At 37.7% G+C, this 23,525-nt stretch overlaps 1 protein-coding gene and 1 non-coding gene across 2 annotated transcripts in view; both read right to left on the bottom strand.

The window, feature by feature from the left end:
- The window catches only part of CSMD1 (CUB and Sushi multiple domains 1), a 2,262,799-nt gene that overhangs the window by 988,859 nt on the left and 1,250,415 nt on the right, over positions 1 to 23,525 (bottom strand). The window lies entirely within an intron of this gene.
- On the bottom strand, positions 15,625 to 15,788 carry LOC115868408. Its single transcript, XR_004045579.1, has one exon. It is a non-coding gene; the product is annotated as a U1 spliceosomal RNA (small nuclear RNA).

Raw genomic sequence — 23,525 nt, forward strand, 5'->3', positions numbered from 1 at the left:
GCTCTTTCCCAGTCATAATTTTGGTTTCTTTGAACCTCATCTTCCAGAACAATACAGGTTATTTTCCACTGCTCTTCATAAGATTTTCTTTGGCTAATCCTTTAGAATCAGATTTCTTCTTCCTACTTTTGAGGCTCTTCTTAGATTGGAAACTCTGCAAAAAACCTGTTCAACATGGCTGATTCTGCTGGTATTGGAACTACGCCTGGCATCGTTTCCAGCCTCACAGAAACAGGCAAGCTACCACAAACAACAGGCTGGCAGACCAGTGGTGGGAAGATTTCTATAGGCATTTATAATAAAGGAGCTAAAACTGTTTGGGGCACAGAGACACCCCTGTAGAAGTAATATTTGAGTTTTGTCTTGTCAATGAGGTCTCTAGACAAGAGGCCTTGAAAAAATATATTCAAGCATTTATTTATTTTTATTGAATATTTTATGGAGCTTAAGGTGAAAGTTTATACAGCAACTTGGATCTTCATTCAACAATCAATACAGGTATTATTCAATGATATTGGTTATGTTATTACAATATACCATCATTCTTCTCATTGTGTGTGGTTGAAGGATTTCATTTTTAGTATTTTTTGAGAGCTCTAACTACCAAATGTAGACTTGTGGAAAACTGCAATTTAAATCACATCACTTCTCTTACCAAATTTAAATCACATCACTTCTCTTACCAAAACACTTTAATCATCTTTTTCTGCATCATTCTAAGAAAATGTCACATGTGTTCCCATGGGTTTGAAGACACACGATGATATGACACTAAACAACATTCCTAGTCTTATTTCATATTGCGGCCTTTCAGGGAATGTGTGTTCTGTCCACAGATGAATATGAACTGCTCCCTAAATTGCCTCGATGTTTAAAGGGCCTCCAAGGCTTGTTTTCAGGCGTTTTGGTGTCTTTATCTCTCACTCTCTCCATTGTCCCTTTGTCTTATTTTTACCTCATTCAATTTAGCTTAAATGTCAAAGCTTTTGCAATAGATAGCCCATCAAAAGAAATGTAAAACAGAAACAATGGCCAATCTTACAACATCCTCCATGGTCGTTACCTTTGAACCCATTGTCGCAATCACTGTGTCAATTCAATTCCCTGAAATGCTTCCTCTTTTGCTCTGTCCCTCTCCCAACAATGACAGCCCTTTCCAGTGGCGGGGCTTTCCTGATAACATGCTCAAAGTATGTGAAACAAAGTCTCACCATCCTCGCTTCTAGAAAGTTTTCTGACGATACTTCTTCCAAGACAGTTTTGGTTTTGGTTTTGAAAGTCCATGATATTTTAAATATTCTTCACCAGAGCCATAATTCAAATTCATCTTAATACTTTCTTACTCAATGTCTAACTTTCACTTACAAATGAGGCAATTGACAAGCCCATGACTTGTGTCAGGCACACCTGTGTGTCCAAATGACATCCTGTTCTTCACTAATTTAAAGATTTCTTGTGAAGCAGATTTGTCCAATGAAATACATCCTTTGAATATTTTTATTGCTGCTTTTATGAGTATTGATTATAGATCCAAGCAAGATGAAATAGTTGACAACTTCATCTTGTCAGTCTATCATGATGCTAACTTTTCATCCAGTTGTGAGGATTTTTGTTTGCTTTATGTTGAGTTTTAATCCATACTGTATCATCCTTGATCTTCAGGAGCACGTGCTTTAAGTCCTCCTTGCTTTCTGTGAGCAAGTTTGTGTCTTTGGCATATTCTGGCCTATTAAAACCTTTCATCTGATCTAGTCCTTGTTCTTCTCCATATTTTCTAGTTCCTTGAATTAACTGCCCAGCATGCAGCTTGAATATACTCGTATGTGGTGAGCGTATACTACCCAAAGCACATTTTCCTGATTCATTAGAGTTTCCAGAAGTCATTGTAAATGGTTTCTATACTTTTCCCAGCTCACCCTGAAACTGCTTCAGGCTCTTGTAAAATGTATTCCTCAGATTACAAACAGTAAAGATTATAAAAAGAAAGTTGCTTTTAATCTTGTCATGAACATTTTCCTCCAGACTTATACTCTTCCACATATGAATCGTCAAGAGTGTGATAGTGTCACATCCAGCATCTTTCGATTATACCTAGAATATTCATGGAGCCTAAAGGGATACCTCCCAGGCTTCAATTTAGAGAGCGAGGAAGTTTGCTCTGTGTCAATGGAGGACAAAGAGAAGGAGGAGAGTGGAGTTTGTGAGAAGTAAAACACATATAGTCCTGTCCAAAGTAGAGGGCTTTGAGAAAGAGTCATGCATTTGTCCAAGATTTCAGTAAAGCAAGCATTAGGAATTAACCCAAAGGTCAAGCAGTGAAGATCAGTTAAGTGGGGATATGACAAAGTCTGTACTCTAAAGCTTAAGGACTAAATGCCAAGAAACTGCTAAGAACTCACGCCTGAGAAATGCCTTAGGCAGACAAGTAATACGATTAAACAGTAAAGAGACCACCGACTGACAGCATTTTCTCAGTGGGAAAGCCCATGGAGGCCTCTTGTCTCTATCCGTCTGCTAGACTCAAGTGATAGAAGGATGAAGCCAGTACTGAAAGTGACATTGGCCAGGGGGTTCACTTTTTCCTTCCTCAGGTTGGATGGCTGTCACTCTAGAAATCAACTTCTCATGCTCTTTTAGGTATGGAATTAGTGTGGAAAGCATCTAATATTCAAAACCTTGGTGGCAATGAACTAGGCTGCATCAAAGGCAGTAACTCTTGAAAAGTAAAGTGCTGGTCTTTGTTCCTTGCTCCTAATATTTTGCTCTATCCCTTTCATGGCTAGTTTGTTGTTGTTGCTGTTGTTTTGTTTTAAGAATGGTTTCTTAAGAATATTGTCCCCCCTTACAGAAGTGTCGCAGGGAAGAGACGAGCCAGTCAGGGTGCAGTACAGCACTGGTGAAGCATACATTTTTCCTCGAGTTCTTTAAGACTCCCCCTGCCAACTACCATGATCCCAATTCTACCTTACAAATCCAGCTACACCAGAGCATGTACACTGACACAGATAGGAATTGGAAACACAGGGAATCCAGGACAGATGAACCCCTCAGGACCAGTGGGGAGAGTGGTGATTCCGGGAGGGTGGAGGGAAGGTGGGATAGAAAGGGGGAACAGATTACAAGGATCTATATATAGCCCCCTCTCTGGGGGATGGACAACAGAAAAGTGGGTGAAGGGAGACATCGGACAGTGTAAGATATGACAAAATAATAATAATTTATAGATTATCAAGGGTTTGTCAAGGAGGTGGGCAGAGAAGGAGGGGAAAAAAGAGGAGCTCATACCAAGGGCTCAAGGAGAAAGCAAATGTTTTGAGAACGATGATGGCAACAAATGTATAAATGTGCTTGACACAATGGATGTATGTATGGGTTGTGATAAGAGTTGTACAAGCTACCCAATAAAATGATTTTTAAAAAAGAATAATGGTTTCTTAAGAATATTGTCTGAAATATTGCCTCCAAGAAAACAAAAGAAAACACATTCCTAGATTCCTACTTGTTTGCTGTGAATGTGGCCAGAGCAACAGAAGTCAACAGCATCACAAACAAACAACAAATCCCCTGCCCCTGAGCCGATGCTGACTCCTACATCCCAATGTTGTGTCATTGCTGTTTAAAAGTAGGACTGTGTTCATCGACACACAATCATCGGTCACACATGCATGTGCAACCAGTATCCCAAGACTGAAAATAAAGAAAATAACATGAATGTGAGCTAATATTACGTTTTAAACTGATAACAATTTTTTTCTCTGATTTTATTTTTGGTAATATTTGTTAAGACATTATGAGAAATATTTTGTCCTTAATCTTAGGGCAATACCAATTCTCACTCTAGCCAATTTTAGGAGTCTGAAATATATCATTAATCTATTTTTCACAATTCTAAAATGTTTGATATACTGCCTCATACCATATTCACCCAGATATTAGCAAACTCCCATTACATTGCTTCCAGTCCCTCAAGGGGAGTTGAAGCATCTCCTATATCACCATATAAGAACCAAAGTTAAAAAGCTGCACCTTTGACACCTTCTTCTCTCTCTTGTGTCTTACTGCCCAAAGATGGCATGTCTACTAAACATTCCATAAACCAACTGACCCTTGGGCTCAGGGCCGCAGCTGCTGCTCTCCCAGCTGATATGATCTGTGACTGCCTCTTTTATTGTCACACATATCATCATACGAAGGAGACTCCTGCACACAAAACTCCGTATGGAGGTCAAGGAGCATCTACAGCTCCTTTGGAAGCTATCATTCGTGTTTCCCTGTGCTTGCATACCTGTGGAGTCATAAAAGTCATTACAAACACAAAACTTTGTGCCAGATGGACCTGGATTCAAATACAACTTTACCTCTTACTTTCTGGGTGACCTCAGGCAATTAATTAACTCACCTGAACCTCAAGGACCTTATCTGGTGAGTAGTTATTAGTACTATTGGTTTCCTCTCAAACACCCATTTCTCATTTTCCTCATTCTAACAGATTTCAGTATTGTCTGATATGCAATCTCTATCAGCCTCCCATGTGGCTGATTGTTTGCTGGTGGCTACCCCATTCATAATTCTAAGTGTGAATGTAGACATGTGTGTTTGTGTATATATAAACCCAGTGCGTATATATGTATACATGCATATATAGACACACAGAAAATATGTGTGTATATACACACATCATATTATATGTGTGTGATTTAAATGTGTGCTATTTATATATGTAATGAAAATATTTAACACATATCATATGTTGTATATATAATGTCAGCTATCTATTTGTGTATGATGTTATAAATTTTCAAGAATATTAGCAGCGTTTCACTTCATAATGTTCACGAGACTGTCACGTCATTGGATGCTACACTATTGGATTTTTGAAAATATTGAATATTTTCTACTTGACAAATGATTTGCAATGCAGTGGGAATACAAATTTAAAAAGGAATTTGTCTCTAACTTCAAGTAGTTTACAGTTGGTCTAACTGGAGGTCTCAATAAACCACCAGCTCACTGTTGCATAGGAGAAGTGCTGTGGTGACGATGTACACAGAAAGCCCTGAATGTACAGATGCTGGCATCTAATCAGACGGTGGGGTCATGGCAGCAAAGGGGGCTTCCTGCAGACAGTGATGCATAAGTACTTGGGAAGGCTGGAGACTGGAAAGAATAGGGAGGTTAAGTAAGAAAACTGAAGAATACAGAAATTTAAAGGACACATAAAAGGAAATGTCTTCCAAGATGAATGAGAAGGAGTGAGCAGAGGGTAGAATTAATGGCCCAGAAGCTTAGGGGAGAAGATATTTTAATAAAGAATGATGGTACATTAAGCAAGGGCAGAGTGGACAAATCCCACCTACATTTCTAACAGCACAAGGAAGATCACCATGAATCAGCACCCGAAAGACAGACAATTTCCTTCAAACCTACTGCTCATGCAGAATTCCTCTGATTCAAGCCATGTAACGCAGGGTTTGAACTCAAAAGGTAGAGAGACTCAGTTCTTCAGAATGTCAAGCCCCTGCTACTGTCAATGCCCAAATGGGTTGTTAAGTGTATACCATACGCACAGCCGTAGATTTATTATAGCCCCAAATGTTTCAAGCAAACAAACAAAACAACACAGGATGAATCTGGGAATGGTCTCAGCCTGGAATTTCTATGTCACCCAAAGCGCCCTATGCATGCCTCTCATAGGCATGCTCACCATCAAGAAAGTTCATCTGGCTCAGGGTCTTTACTGATCTCACTGCAAGGCCTCTTGACACGACACATCTCCTGACACTAGTCCATATCAGGCCCCCAGTTCCCCAAGTGCCCTCTCTTGGTCTGGTTCCCACTCAGTCATTACAATCAGGTGTTGGTCAAGCCCAAGTTCTTTCTACAAGGTGATTCTACAACTTAATGAAGCGAAAAGGAGTTTTAATGAAGAGAGTTGTTAGAATGGAGAATTATGGTAGGTTATGATGTCGCGAAACATGCCCTTCAGGTTTGGTCATGTGAAAATTGATGGTGATTTTAGAAGGGAATTGCTTTACAATCCCACTCATTGAACAACATCAGTTCTGATTTTCAAGTACTTCATATAAAATACATTTGAATTTGGGGAATCCAAAACATCCAAACACTAAGCAAAAAAAAGTTGATTTAGGCCAATTTATGTCCACACATATTTTTGTTGATTATACATAATATTTAGGAAATACAATTCCAAAAGATTATTTCTGAAAGTTTCAAACTGTGAAATCAACAAGGATATATGAAAATCCAGTGAGTCAGAACACTTGGAAATCTGCTTAAAAGTATACAAGTCCTTGAAGTTTGGTGCATGACACAACAGGAATAGTATGAGTTACATCCAATTTTCACTTGCTGATTGATAACTTCTTAAGTGTTGTGGTATTACCCCCTTCAGGAAAACTAGGCAAATATATATCATTTCCTTGTTAGATTGTGAGCCAAGTCAGCACCCCACAAAATACAGGCCCATTCTGACTTGCACTAAACAGTGCCAATAACTTTTGAAATCAATTATTCCCTTAAAAGCTAATCTTACCCAAAAAATCACAGAGGAAATGGGGATCCTCCAGAAATGCTTCTTGTAATAGGTGTCCATTGAGTATTTATTGCTTTTAAAGAATCTCATATGTATTAATAGAGGTTAACAGAAGAATGGAAGAGAGGAAATTGTTTCATTTAATAACTTCTTCATGCCACACTCAGGCGAGATCAACAAAACCAAAACACAAACTCACTGCCGTCAAGTTAATTCCAACTCATAGCAACCTTCTGTAGTTTCTGAGAGTGTAAATATTTACAGGAGGGAAACAGCCCCTCCTTTCACCCGGGCAGACGGGCTGCATTTTATTTATTAGAGAGTAAGACTGCATACTCACGCTGGCTGCCCTGACGGTGGAGTAGATTGAATATTAGCCTGCGTAACCCACCTGCTGCTGTGAGGAAGAAAGATGAGCTTGTCTACGCTGGTCAAGATTGAAAGTCTCGAGACCCAAGAGAACAGTCCGACAGTCCCACAGAGGGGCTCGAAGATGGAATTGACTCAGCGTCAGTAGTTAACATTAAAAAAAATTTATTTAGTTTGTTTTTTAACTCCAGATAAATCAGAGTTGAGGAAATGTTACTAATGACTTTATTAATACTTATAGAGTTGAACTGATGAGCACATAATGAGAAAATAATGAAAATAAAAATAAAACCTATTTTTTATGCCATGATATTTTCTATAAACTTAATAATTACAAAGATTTAATAGGACTTAAGCCATATGAAGATATATTCTTCTAGACAAAATAAGTCTTCATTATAATTCTTCACTATAAATCTGCAGAAACATATTTATTGATACAGAGTTGAATTGATGAGAGCATAATGATTACTTATCTATTATTTTTGATATTTTTCTATAAGCTAATAATAATTGTAGAGATTTAGTTGGACTTAAACCATTTGAAAATATATTATTCTAGACAAATGGATTCTTCACTATAATTCTTCTCTATAAGTCAGCAGACACATAAACCACAGTTATATACTTGGCTTTAGTTATAATAATCCTGGGAAATTTTTTGAATTTAAAAATTAAACTATACTAAGTTGGAGAAATAATTAACTTATTAAAAAGAAGTAACATTAAAATGCCCTAGATCCAGCCCAAAATTATAACCTACCTGTCTTATTTTTCCTTTCACAATACATGAATAAGTAGTACATGTGTACCAAAAACAAAAGACACAGGAAAGAATGTAAAAGTATCCATGTAACAATATTTTAGATATTTTCCTATATACATCTATGATATGTGTGTAGTTATAGAATGAGGTGCTATTTACAAACCATGTAAATCCTTAAGTGAATATTTTTATTTTTTCTACTTAAACATATACACATTTTAAAATCTGTATACACCTTTCAGTGAATATATTGTTGCTTTGAAGTGCTGGTAAGTTGATCAGCTGGTGGTTTGAAATTGTTGACCTTGAAGTTAGTTTACGCTCATGGAGCTGTTATATATAGATATAACAGAACAAAATGTTACCTAAAAATTCAAAGTGGCCATGCCAGTAGACTTGAGTATTTGGACAAAGACGGCACAGGACAAGACAATAGTTTACGCAGTTGTACATGAGGTTACCATGCATTGAAGTGCACTCACAGGCAATTAGCAAGAGCACACTTTGAAAGACCATCACAAAAGTTCTTGGTAAAAGACTTTTGAGTGTTGCGTTTTGTTGTTTCTTTTTTATTTCACTCAAGACTGACCGATCATCTTTAACTCTAGTGTTCCACCTTTATAACATTTTCTATTGCTGATAATGTGAACATAACACCTGTCCTTCTTCATTCTCATCAAAATTACAATTTTATTCATATTGCCCTTCTCATATTTAACAATGTGTGTAAGAGAATAGCAACCAAAATATGATAAAACAAATTTTTCCTTGAAAATATTTTATAGAATTATATTCATTTATTTCAAATTACCTGGTGAAATTTCTATTTTACGAGACGGCAAATCTTTCATGTATTTGAAATTCTAGTTAGGATTGTTAATTTGAGCAGAAAGTGCTTTCCCGATGTGTGTGTGCCTGTGTATCCACTGGCTTATTAGAATAACTTGAAAGATTTTCTCCAATAGTAAAAAGGAAGGCAGAAATTCCCACATGTATTTATTCCAACGGGGAGCATTAAGAGAGAGAGAGAGTTTCAACTGTTTTGTGTCCAGCTGGCTCTGGGATTTGAACTCATACTTAGTTCCCCTGAGCAACTTATATCTTGGAGTCTAGTTCCAGGTTCTTCCCCTGTGCTGCTGGAAGATCGGCTTCAAAATACTCGAGTCTGAGTCCACTCCCATTGTTTGTAGACAAAGAACACTTTGAAACTCCAGCAACTCTGGTTTAGACTCAGCAACTCAGAAAAGGGGAATTCCCATTCAAAATGGATTTCCCAGATGAGAGAAGAGCTTCCTCTGCCGCCTACACCCCCCACCCCCCACCAGTGTTGCTGGAGAAGGCAAGCAGGTTCATGCAATTCACAAACTTTCAAAATATATGTATGTATTTTTTAGCACTTCTCTTCGTTTTGAACACTGAATAGCAAAGCTGGGCCAGGAATACACAGGGGAGTGCTGGATGAGCAGGGACTGAGAGAGGCTCCTTCTAGTGAGGTGACAAAAGTTATCACTGAACTTGCCCCAGGAACACAGCAGGGATGGAGGCGTACAGCTGGCCCTGGGAACTGCAGGCAGAAGCCAATCCAAGCATGGGGTGCAGTTGCATATGACGACGACTAACATTCCAATATCACTGTTTCTCCCGGTCACCTCTTTCCATACACAACTCTGGGAACCATGTGTTACGAAGTAAAGTCATTTGTTTATTATATATTCTCACTTGTTTCTACCTAGTTTTAAATTGGCTAGGACCTTGATCGGACACTGAAATGAATAGCATAAAAATAAGCAGCAATTACACCTTTTTTAAGTTTTTATTTTTTTGAATCCTCGATTGGTGAGAATTTGCACCCTTTAAAAAAACCAATCTAAAAAGGAGCTTCTTGTACTTGCACTAGCATCTGACAGCTAGACGATCTTCTATTTGTTAGCAGCAGTTAACAAATAGGCAGCTAACAGCTAGATGATTTTCCGTGTGTACCTAAATTGTACATTAACTTTTTCTTCTCTCTTTCCATTCCCAGAAGAGGGGACATAAATAATCAGTTTTGGCAAATACAGCCTGAACACCTGGTCCATAAGTTACTGTGATAGCTGTGTAGCACAATCTGCTTCTTTGTTTGTACTTCACACACCTTAACACCTCCATCCACAACCTCACTTCCTACCTCAAAGGTCAGTAACTCATCTGGTGTGATTACTCTGAACTTCAGACTAATTCCTTATGTCTAATTCAAAGATGTAATAACACTGGTCTTGTCAGTTTTTAGCAGAGACAACATAAAAATCCCAAATTCACTGCTATCAAGTCAATTCCAACTGGCAGCTATTCTTTAGGGTTTCCTGGGCGATATGTCTTTCCAGGAGCACATAGAGAGTCTCGTGTTTCTCCCTCAGAACAGCAGGTGGATTTGAATAGCTGACCTTGTGGTGAACAGGCTAATGCTCACCTGACCAAAGCAAATGTAAGCAAAATGAAAATTCTTTCCTGTTTTCTGTTTTGTTTTACAATTCAAATTAGCCCATATTGATATAGGTTCTGGATTATATTATTTTAATTGATTTTCTATTACCTAAAAGTTATGGTGATGATGATAATAATTATAATAATGTCCCAAATCATTATAAAATAATATTGAAACCAAAATAATATTATTCAAGTGTCAAACTCTTTTACATGCTTTGACATAGGTTAATCTTTAAAATGACATAATGTAGTAATTATTATTTTTTTAACACAGGAAGACACTGAAACTCTGTGAGAGTAAATAATTTATCAAATGGAACCGAGTTTATAATAGCCTGATTTTGGATTAAACCCATATCCACTTGCTCTTATTTCATTTACTATAGAGTTGCTTATGTCAAGTTGACATGAAATTATATAACTACCACAATACTCAAACTATTTTTAAGTTTAACTCTTTGGCCATGTTCCTAAAATATAGATGGAGTCATATGATTTCTTAACAAAAATGTTCACTGTCCATCTCCTCTAAGACCTTGAGAATAAATTTACCATCCTTAGAATGTCATCTAAAACCATTTCTAACATGCCCTACCTGACCTTCCAAACTTATCTTTCTATTTCTTTTCTGTTGTCTTAGCCAAATGCCACCTTCACTATAAATTCTTACAGATCCATAAGCAGAAATGATTCCTTATGTATTCTTATAGCATTTGTTTTATTTATTAGAGTTTATAGTGTACTAGGTTTTATAAAACAGCTAGTTTTTAAAAATTATTTTATTAGGGGCTCATACAAGTCTTATCACAATCCATACATACATCCTTTGGGTAAAGCACATTTGTACATTCATTGCTCTCATCAATCTCAAAACATTTGCTCTCCACTTCAGCCCCTGGCATCAACTCCTCATTTTTCCCCTCCCTCCCCACTCCCCCCTCCTTCATGAACCCTTGATAATTTATAAATTATTATTTTGTCATATCTTGCCCTGTCCGACGTCTCCCTTCACTCACTTTTATGTTGTCTGTCCCCAAGGGAGGAGGTCACATGTAGATCCTTGTAATCAGTTCTCCTTTTCCACTCCACTCTCTCTCTACCCTCCCTGTATCGCCACTCACACCACTGGTCCTGATAGGATCATCCGCCTTGGATTCCCTGTGTTTCCAGTTCCTATCTGTACCAGTGTACATCCTCTGGTCCAGCCAGACTTGGAAGGTAGAATTGGGATCATTATAGTGGGAGGGGGGTGGGCATTTAGGAATTTTTTAATTGTGCCTCTCTATGAGGTACAATACAGACTTAGAAATCAGGTGTCATAAGCTTGCTTTTCTTCTCTGCATCTCCCAGTACCTAAGATGGTATTTTATTGTCCTTTTCATAAGACCTAGGGATGTATGAATAAATGTTATGTAAATTAATTAGTGTTGATCTTTGGATGCCAAAACACCAATTTTCTCTCTTCTAATTAGTATTCTGCATCTCTGAACCTATTTCAAATCAACATTATCCCTTTGGAACACTCAAACGCACTGTTGTGAAGTGCCAACAAATGTTTTCTGACTCATAGCGACCCTGTGTATAAGAGCACACAAAACACCCTGGTCCTACATTATCCTCACAAGCATTCCTGTGTTTGAGCCCCTTGTTGTAGCCACTGTGTCCATCCATCTAACTGATAGTCTTCCTCTTTTTTTCTGACCCTCTGCTGGAACTCATAGCTAGACACTTCTGAAAAATATCAGATTGACGGGTTAAGAATAAAAAAATAATAATATTTTTATTTCCACCGATTAGATACAAAAATGAATCTGTAAAACCTACACCTAATATTTAAATGTGTTACATATGGGTTACAAAACCAAAACTCACTGCCATTGAGTCAATTCTGACTCATATCAACTGTAAATCTTTACCTAAGCAGACAGACTCATCTTTTCCCCATGGAGTAGCTGGTGGGCTTGAACCACTAAACTTGTAGTGAGTATCCCAATATTTAATCCAAAATGCACTGGGAATCTTTTGATATATAGCTATATAGAGTCAATTTATAAACAATCACATGAAAGTTAGGTCCAATAATGTAGGTACACTTAGATTAAATACTGCACACAATCTAAGAAGTATGCCAACAGAGGGGAAGAGGTGAGAGTGGGACTATGCACTACAGGTGTCCTGCTTATCTCACTCGGAACTTTCCAGACAAATAGAAGAGAATAGGTACAGGATTCAAATTTCAGTCATTTAAAAAACAACCAGTTTTATGGAAAAAATACTCTCTCTAAAAACAAACCAACCAAATCTTTACCATCCATCTTCCTCCTTTGGAGGGGTTGGGAAGAATAGCTTTGTGGTCAGCTGTCTAACACTCACAGGGGCCAACAGGGGTCTTATGAAATCCTTAGGAAAATTATACTGGCTATGGTATTGAATAATACCATGTCCTAGGTATAGAATAATACTATATCCTAGTATTAGGATGAATAATACTTCATCCTAATTTGAAAAACAGTGACTTATTCCTTAAAACATTTCTTAATGTAGATGGATGTATTGATGCCCGATTGTGTTTCAGCGACACATATTGAGGGAGAAATGAATAAAACAGTCATTTAAAATAGAGGCTCTCTACTATATTTTGTATGTATAAGATAGCTAAGTTACTATGCATACTTGCATTGTCCTTTTGTTTTCTCCAGTAGGAGTCTAAAAATATTTTAACATTATTATTTAATAACTTACTTATTTCCTGAGGGCTGACTTACCCCTTGGATTTCCTCCCTTCTCCAGACTCATCCTTGATGACCTCAAGCAGTCATTCCCTGGACTTTCAGTACCCCTTCTATGAGAACCTGAGCATCCTCTCCTCTGTGCTTGTTAGAATGCACCTGAAGGGCAATATAACCAACTGCCTATTGGAGCAGTTAATTCAATGTGTAGTCGGTATTTCATAATCATATCATTTTCTTATCTACCCTGTGATTCCCTTCCTCACATGAGACATTCAACTAGTCAGTTGCATTCATTCTACTTTCAAAGCATACCCATATTTTGATCCTTTATTAACAACTAGGCATTTATTAATCCTATTCAAATCTGGATAAATATAGTGGACTTCTAACTGATCTCTGCTCATCCTTCTCTTTCGACCCTTGTCTACTATACTTTCAACCTAACAGGCAGAGTAATAATTTAAAATATAAATTATATTACATCACACCTTTGCTGATCTTAACCATGCAGTCATCCTTTGTTCCTCTTGAACTTCTGCCTCTTGGTCTATGTACAGGTCCCACATGAGCACAGTGAATTGTTCTGGAATTCTTGATCTTTGTAATGTGATCCGTAGTTATTGTTATGATTCACACAGTTGAGTGTCATTGCATAGTCAATAAAATAGAAGCAGTGTAAGTAAAATTTTGGGGACAGTAATTCAACAAGCAGTTCATTGCAACTGTTGTTGAATTATTGTCCCCAAAATTTTACTAACATGTTATATTAATGATGTTATTTGATTAGTTCCTCATTCATTTAAGACATCTTTCTTTGGAATTGGTACAAATGTGGATCTCTTCCAGTCAGTTGGCCAGGTAGCTGTTTTCCCAATTTCTTTGCATAGAAGAATATGTGCTTCCAGTGCTTCAAAGCCATTTTGAAATATTTCAATTGATCCTGGAGCCTTGTAAGCTGATGCCTTTATTGCTACTTGGACTTCTTTCAGTTATCGGTTCCATTTTTGCATGAGGATATCCTCATGTTTGCATGATGGAAAGCAAAATTATCTATCATCTATCTATCTATCATCTATCTATCTATCTATCTATCTATCTATCTATCTATCTATCTATCTATCTATCTATCTATCATCATCTGTCTATCTATCATCTATCATCTCCAGGACCTGCTATAAAATGTTCTTATGTTTGGTCCCATAGTCTTGTGTTTTAACAAGCCCTCGAGGTGAATTTAGAGAAATCTACAATTGAGAACTACTCACCTAAAAGTATTATCTTAAAAGTATCCTTATGACACTGTTTTTAACCACTGTGAAAATGTGCCATGATCAATTAGGACCGTGGCCAATGGGGGCATGGGAGGGAGATGACAGTTTTCTTGTATTGGAAGGACTTACTCTATTTCGTATTCAGACATTTGCCATCTCATTATATTTTGACTATCAGCAGTTATTATCTGACCTTTCCGACTTTTACTACGTCTTTAATGAGGTTGGCGGTATATCTAAGTATACACTCTTTAAATTGTTTTTAGTAAGTTAGTCGTAGAAGCAAACATACCTTTCCATTTCCACTCTCTTACCTTGTCTTAGGAAGCTTTCAGTAGAATCTCCCCACCCCCACCGAACACACTATCCCCTCCTCTTGCTCCATTCCATTGTCACCTGAAGCACGATTAATGCGAGGTGTGTAAGTTCTCTCCTGTAGTAAATTTGATGAGAGTGTGTTAAAACTACCTAACAAGATGTGGAACTTCATTGCAAGATGCTGAATTAAAACCCACCAAGGAACATAAGTGACCCCAGTAAGAAATACTGAATCACTGCAGACTCACTGAAAAGAGGGCGGCACCTAGAAGCTCCCCAGACACATCAGTGGAACCCTGCTTAGACCTTGGCAAACGCCAGAATGACGTCCAAGAGCCAGCAAGAGTGCCTGTAATGGCCCGGGTAGAGAGACAGAACTCAAGAGAGCTGGGAACCAAAGAGGAGCCATCCGCTCCGGCTCTCTCCATCTCTACCCGGGTGAGGACACGAGGAATGCAATGCCTAACGGGACGAAGGGCCAGTAACTGATAGTATGCTGAATTAATCTTGTGTTACCCTTATAGCTAATGACTTCAGTTAACTTTAAGATTGTTAGATTGTTTGATGTATGTTTACAGTGAATAAGCCGAGCATTCGAAAACGTCAAAAAGCGTTACGTAATTATTGATCGTGCCTCTCGGGACAAATTTCAAGAGGTTATCTATCCAGCAGAAAAGAACTCTGTCATCCTTTCCTTTCTTGCCCCCACCCCCTCCGTGCTTCACCTTTCTCCTCTAGTTTCTCTTCCGGGTTCTGTCTGGACTCCAGCACTCCCCGCATGGCTTAGTCATGGAGTTCCAAAGCTGATTCCTCTTCATCGCAGACTCTCTCTCCCTCTGTGCACACCTTTGAAAATCAGGTTACATAGAATCGTGTGTGCTTGCTTATCACGGTTCCCTGTTTCACACTGTAAACACATTTATCCTGACTGTTCTACAAGTTCATTATTTCCAGTTGAAGACGTGGTGGGGAGAACATTCTGCTTGTGGGCATTTGTATAAAAAGTGAGGTAGGAGTTAATCATGAGTAATCTCTTTAAAAATGCAGTCTCTGCGAGGACAAGCCAGCTTTGGGTTTGTCTCACTTATCCTAGGTCTAACTAAACTTGAGACACCGACTATATGCATGACTGACACTTTTTTTTTTAAACAGGGGAGAGTGCGAACACAGTCCCTCACCACCACAAATTATGCAGTCGAGTCTCCCACATTTGGGAAAATTGCAGAGGTCAGCACATCCTGAGTGCAATGGGTGGGCCTCGCCCTAGGAAAACCACCTTCGTGATCATGGTATCATACCGGCCAGGGAAGTATGATATTACTGACACTTTTTACAGTAAATTACCTCTCATAGACTATTAATGAGGGAGCCCTGGTAGATTAGTGGTTACACGTTGAGCTGCAATCCACAAGGCAAGCAGTTCGAAACCACCAGCCTCTCTAAGGGAGAAACACATTTTTCCACGTCCAGAAACAGTTTCAGAAATTTACAAGGGTGGTTCTACCCTGTCCTACAAGGTCACCATGAGTCAGCATCAACTCGATGGCAGTGAGTGAGTATTTTAATGAAGCATATGTTAAAAGTCCCTTTAAGATGGTTCCCGGCTATACAAATATACAGCGTCTGGGGTCTTAAAGGTTTGAAGATAAGTAAGCGGCCATCTAGCTGAGAAGCAACAAAGCCCACATGGAAGAAGCACAACAGCCTGTGTGATCATAAGGTGTCGAAGGGATCAGTTATCCGGCATCAAAGAACATAAAATCATATCACTGTGAATGAGGGTGAGTGCGGAGTGGAGACCCAAAGCTCATCTGTAGGCAACTGGACATCCCCTTACGGAAGGTTCAAGGGGAGGAGAGGAGCCAGTCAGGGTGCAATGTAGCAACGATGAAACATACAACTTTCCTCTAGTTCCTAAATGCTTCCTCTCCCTCCCCCTTCCCCCCGCCCCCACTATCATGATCCCAATTCCACTTTACAAATCTGGCTATGAACTGGAAACATAGGGAATCCAGGGCGGATGATCCTTTCAGGACCAGTGGTGAGAGTGGCGATACCGGGAGGGTGGAGGGAAGGTGGGGTGGAAAGGGGGAACCGATTACAAGGATCTACATATAACCTCCTCCCTGGGGGATGGACAACAGAAAAGTGGGTGAAGGGAGATGTCGCACAGTGTAAGATATGACAAAATAATAATAATTTATAAATTATCAAGGGTTTGTGAGGGAGGGGGGTGGGGGGTGGAGGGAGGAGGAAAAATGAGAAGCTGATACCAAGGGCTCAAGTAGGAAGAAACTGTTTTGAGAATGATGATGGCAACAAATGTACAAATGTGTTTGACACAATGGATGTATGTATGGATTGTAATAAGAGTCGGACGAACCTCCAATAAAATGATTAAAAAAAGAAAAAATATTTTTTCTTTTTTATTTTTCAGAGAAATAGTCTTTTCGTTCCCTCCTCCCTTTGTTGTTGTTGTTGTTTGTTGTTGTTTTAAAGTATTTGAGAGTAAACCTCAAGCAGAACTGACTATATACTTACATGTTAGAAAAGCAAGTATGGTTTGTACCTGCATGAGTTTTTACGTAAATAGGCTTGACATTCTCAACTGATTTTCAAATGTGTTCATTATTTAAAGAGCAATGTAACTATAAATTGTAATGATCCAAAATAGAAAAGAGGCTTCAGAAACCTTGTAATGGAAGACTACTAATTAGAAATATAGAGAGAGATAGCTTACCTTGTGCTTTTTCATTTATTTTATTTTTAGAATTCAAATGTCTTAAAGTAATTTCTTTTTTATAATATCATCTGATTTCATCCTGTACTTGATGTAAAATTACTATACCAAACGAGCCATTCAAATTAGCAGTGAATTATGGCTCCAATTATTAGAAGTGATTATGCTTGCGACTAACTTGCTATTTTAATAGAATATGGGACATGACAGGGTTAATAGTTGCTAGCATATACTATGACACTTCACATGAAGAGAAACACATAGTGAGACTATCAAATGCATATATGATTTGATACATCAGATTTTACATATCAAATGCATTCTATATAAAACATAAGCTTATCTGGCAATTAAATAAAAAGATATCCTGAAATAATTCTTTCTGCTCAATTTAGTAAAAAGATGCATTTCTAGAAATAGCGAGTAGGCATGCATTGAGGTTTTCTGCTACGGGACAAGAGAAATAATTGTTCCAGGCTTAGATATTGTGAGAATTTTAATTTTTATAAAGCCATAGATTCTTGGGAATTTAGCAAACAGTTCTTACCAAAATAACATACAGTCTCCTGCTCCTTCTTCTCCACATCTATACATGCTACTAGTATTTACATCCCTATTCTACTTTTGTGAAAACATCCTTGGTATCTTTTGAAATAGTTTTACGTTACCAATTAACATTAGACAGTGTTGTTCAGATATAAAATTTACCATCAAGATTTTTAAAATACTCATTCAGGAAACAAATAGCCAACGTTCAAAGTTTATAGCATTCTTTCCCTTCATATACAAGTGTCCCAGGATTAATCAAATCCATTTTGTCTAGTCCTTCCACATTCAGAAACACTACAGATAAAGATAAGCAATTAGTTCGGATTCCACAAATGAGTTAACTGAAGTAACAGCTGTTCATTAGAATAAAATGTAGGAAGCACTGCAAACAATCAGAGGGTGGCCTGGTCCTTCATGACCTCCTTTAAGTACACATTAAAACACTGCTGACGCACTCGTAAAAGCAGATCTCACAACTTTCATGGTTCAAAATTGCATTCCAAAGCCCAAATCAAAAATCATTCTGTTTAAGTAAAATTTCATGGTACTATTGTTGTATTGGTAGTAGAACACCACAAACTACTATTATCAGATTCATAAATACTAAAGAATGTCTAATAATTCACTGAGACTGAGGCCTAGTAGAAACTTTCCCAAAGACTGGAGATTATATTGAAGCATCATGTCTGTCACCGGCCATTTCAGCGGATGAGGGAATGAGCACCACTTGAGAAGTAAGTACCGTTGCTTTTCACATAAAGCAGATTAAACTCCCGTGAAAATCTTAAAGACATATCACTCTAAGAGAAGTCATTCAATCAGTGGGCCCAAATGTTTTGCCACAGAGCAATTTCCTTGATAATTTCTGTGTTTGTTGGATATTTTGAGATTTACAGATGGGGTTTCGGTAAAACTAGAGAATTTAGTTAAGATCATTGATTTCTAACTGTAAAAACCAATAAACAAATAAATAAATAAGTTCCTTTAAAGGTATTTACTTGTTTGCTTCTAAAAATACCTAGACAGTTAGTTTGACTACTTGGAATAAAGCATTCCGTAGAAGAAATTTAAATGAAAGCAAGACAAAGTACACCGGCAAACATTTAAGGGTCTATTCACAGCATTAAACTGTGGCTTGCAGGGAGAAGACAAATTTAATTTTCTGGGAGTTTACAAAGTAGCTGGTGAAAGAAGCCAGATATTATGCTTATTTAACTAACAATACTGTAAAAGATTGATAGGAAATTGTTTCAATTATAGCTTCATATTTATGGGATTCAGAATATGTGATACAAGTAAAATTAGATGTATTTAACAGAGATTTAGCAAGAAGTGTGCACCGTATATGCTCAGATCTACGTGGACTTTTAGTACAGTGTAGTCTATGGAAACAAGGCAAACTTGCATTGTGTGGCCCTGTAGATGGTCAGGGTCACAATCCAGAGGTAGAACACAAAGATGTTGAGGTTGATCGAGTCTCTTAGATTTATGAAATGAAGTGACCTGTGTTAAGGCATGTGATTATAGTTCAAACTCGTTGCCATTGAGAAAATTCTGACTCATGGCAGCTCTATATGCTTCACAATAGAACTGTTTCATAAAGCTCTTTTCTTGCTAAAATCCCAAACAAACAGATTGCCAGATTTTTCTTCTGCTGAACTTCTGGTTGTATTCAAACTCCCAACCTTCTGGTTAGTAACCAAGAGCGAGTCAGTTGCACCACTGAAAGACCTCTGTTGCTTATGATGTTGTGATTGTTGTTAGGTGTCATCAAATTGTTCCCAACTCATAGTGACCCTAGGCACTAAAGAATGAAACAAAACTTGATCTTGCACCAGCCCACACTTAGTGCCCACACTTGCAGTCTGAATATTTACCTATCACCCTGAGTGCTTCCCTTTTACTTTACTAATTATGATGTCCATCTCCAGTGACTAGTTCCTTATGATACTAAGCCCAAAGCATGTGAGACAAAGTCTTGTCATCCTTGTTTCTAAGGAGCATACTGCCTGACCTTCTTCTAAGACAGATTCATTTGTTCTAGAAGTCCTCGGTGTACAAAGGGGCAATGCACCCTAAAAAAGGAAAAAAATCTCCGCTGGCAGGAGTTTTCATAGTATGCATTTTTCCTGCTAAGTGAGCATCTAGCTACTCACTCTGATTTAGTGCACCTGGTGGCGTTGCCTGGGAAGGTTCTCTCTGGTTACAGTGAATGTTTTTGTAAAAGCATTTTCACTTGAACCTCATTTTGTGTGATGGCCGATTTTAAGCGAACAGCACATGGCTGTGAAATTTTGTTTCCTACTCAGGAAAATATGCGATGCAGAAACTATTGTGATGCTGAACGCAGCTTACAGGGACAGCACAATGGAACAAAACTCAAGTGTATGCGTGGTTTTCTCATTTCAAAAAAGGTGGACTGCTGATTGATGACACCCCTCATTCTGCATGTCCATCAATTTTCCAAATGGGCAAAAATGTTGATAAATGATGGGACCACTCCTGCCGGCTGACGTTGAGGACAGAGTCCAGCAACAGATGGCCCGACTTCAAAGAAGTCAGACTGTAGGAATTGGTTGCCGGAATCCGCTCACAAATTGTATTAGGGGATGTTTTGTTGTTGCCGCTATGATATTCTGGAGTATGTTTATGTTTTATCCTAGACCATGTAAAAATGAAACCATTATTGCCACTATGAGCAATAATGAGACCACAATAAATAATTCAGGGGAAATCACAGTACTCATTAAAAAAGGGATGCAAATGATAGAATGACTGAGTTAATTATCAAAACCATACAAGGGAATGAGGATTATGGTATATTTATGGAAAAATGCAAAAGTTAGAATTGGAACAACTCCAACTGACTACAGTAACTCCCGAGAAGTTCCCTATGACTGCCTTTCTGGGAAAGAGTGCCAAAGCTAAGAAACAACCCTTGATTCACTCAGTAAAACCCCTTAATAAATGTGCTTATAGTAAAGGGGACAGTAATGAAAACACCCCTAAGATTACTTTCCCTCCTTTGGATTACACTGGCATTCATGACGACAATGGAGAACATATTATTGAGGTAAATGGGAAGCATGTAAAATTTTCAACCTTATTTTTATGGGAAAGAATAAAAAGGGGTGGCCCAATTTGGTGCGTTAGATCTATTGAAGACAAAATAAGGTGTACAAAAATGTTATTACAGAGTGGATTGTGTAGATGGTGCATAATGGAAACAAGAGAACAGTGGAAGCCCGATTGAAAAGGCAGATAAAAGAAATGGAACGAAAGCTTAAAGAACATAAAATTGATGAAGCATAGAAAGAATATTTAGCTAACTTAGACCTTTGTAGACTGAACTTTGTATTTTAAGTTCATGCCAATTTTCTCCTATCTACTTCCTTGAACTTGAACACTGTTTGGCACCATTACCACAGACCTATTTCAAGAACCATTCATGTCTACGGTTAATCACAATGTACGTTGGTCAAGATTGAAAACTTAAATGAACCAGTCACCCAGAAAGAACATTCCAAGAAGATTTAAGCAGAACCCCCTGAAAAACTTTATACTTTGCACCTTCTATTATTAGAATTTTTTCTTTCCGTTTTGATTGTATGATTGTCAGAAAATATTGTTTAAATAGAACCTTTAAATTGTGATAAAGCAGCAGATGATCACTGACTCCTGACTCTGCTCATCCCTCTCGCGTTGACGCCTTACCCACCGAACAGGGGACCCCTCACCCCGCTGCGGCTGGACTGCAGCAGATAAAATTCATGCACTTGTGCCCAAAGACCCAAGACAGACCATTGAAGAGCTGGGGAAGATATCTGGGCTATCTTCAAGCTCAGTTCAGTGAACTTTAACAGAAGATTTGGGAATGAGAAGGGTCACTGTGAAATGTGTGCCTCAGGAAAAGGAGTGTTTCTGTGCTTTGAAAGAACAGCTCTGAAGCAACCATAGCTTTTTTCCCAGGGTTATTACTGGTAACAAGACCAGGTGCTATTCTTATGACTCTTCAAGCAAACGTGAGTCAAGCCGTGGAAGCTGCCATTGTCCCTCCCACTCATCACAGGAAATTAAAGATCAAGACGGCGGTCATCTGCATTTTTTATGTAAGGGGGATAGTGCATTTGGAGTTCATTGCACCAAGTCAAACTGTTAATCACGTTTTTTATTTAGAGGTTCTGAAAAATTGTGTAACAGTGTATGTCAGAAAGGCCTGATTTGTAGTAGACAGAGGACTGGTTTTGACACCATGACAATGCACCTGCTCACACAACCATCTCAGAGTGCCAGATTTGGGCAAAGAAACAGCATGCCTTTCTCAGCTCGTGCACCTTACTCACCTTACCTTTCTCTGCGTGACTTCTTTTTTGCTCCTGCAAATGATGAGGGACATGAAAAGACAGCACTTTGACAATGTGGAACAGGTGACTAGGGAAATGCTGTCAGCCATCCAAATAGATAAGTTTGAAAACTGTTTCCAAGAATGGAATCATAGATTTGACAAATGTACTAAATGTAATGGAGAGTACTTTGAAGGTGATAAGATTGTTTTATAAAAAAAACTACATAGCTTTGGGGGGGGGAATCGCAGTGTTTTAGGGGGTGTACCCCCTCATCTTCATTATTCTTTGCCAATGCTACAATTTAGATGGACCGATATTTTTTCAATCTCATTTTTCATTATCCATAACTCATATACGAAGGAGTAATTGATTATTGTATAGTAATATATACTATATTATATATTGATTACATACATTGTTATTTGGTCCATCTGCCTATATACTACTGTATCAACTATTATAAAAAGGATGTCAAATATCTGTTAACTTTCACATACAGCCTTACACACAATCAGAGAACTCAGCATACAAATTACTGTACATGTACTTTAGAGTTCAGTTTCAGGGAAACAACCAAGCTTTCACCTGCCATTTTACCCTTGAAATTCCATTAAGAAACCATTAGCTCCATCATATGGAGATCATAATAGGCACCTGTGGAGATGGTGACTCAATTGAGATACTGATTATCTGTTAAAGGAAATGGGGGATCCATTAATATGTGGCTCTATAATTTTGCTGTACATATTTCTGAGATTCATTTTTTGAAAAAATAGCAATCAGAAAACATTTATTGAGATTATTATAAATCCAAGGGCCAGCATAAAAAAATGATTCTTGGCTACAAGAATATCGCAATTTATATTGGGAAATAAGTTTTAAAAATGAATTGTTAAATGATACAATTTTCCTTCTATATTACACATATGATAATACAAGTACCTTTTATAAGTACTGCTTTATTTTTAGTTCATACATTATACTTATCATCTACCTATTATAATCTAGTTCGTTAATTTAAGTAAGTCTGTCTTAGAGGTGATACAAGGCCATATATATATATATATATATATAATTTCCATTGCATTTGATCATCAAAATTTATTTTTAATTTTAGTACATTCATTTTGTGAAAATTATGCTGTCAAATAAGGAGCCCTGATGCCACAGTGTGGGGTGTCTAACTTCAAGATTAGATCTTTATTTATTTATTTTTTTGGTTGATTCATTTGTTTCTAACTTTTTTTAAAAATCATTTTATTATGGGCTCATACAACTTTTTTTTTAAATTTTTTTCATGGATTTATTTATTATTATTTTTTTAATCAATTTATTGGGGCTCATAAAATTCATCACAATACATAGATCAATTGTGTAGAGCACATCTATACATTTGTTTCCCTCATCATTCCCAA

The sequence above is a fragment of the Echinops telfairi genome, unplaced genomic scaffold (genome assembly GCF_000313985.2).
Source record: "Echinops telfairi isolate 266 unplaced genomic scaffold, ASM31398v2 ScPeMD7_9;HRSCAF=40, whole genome shotgun sequence".
Classification (NCBI taxonomy): Eukaryota; Metazoa; Chordata; class Mammalia; order Afrosoricida; family Tenrecidae; genus Echinops; species Echinops telfairi.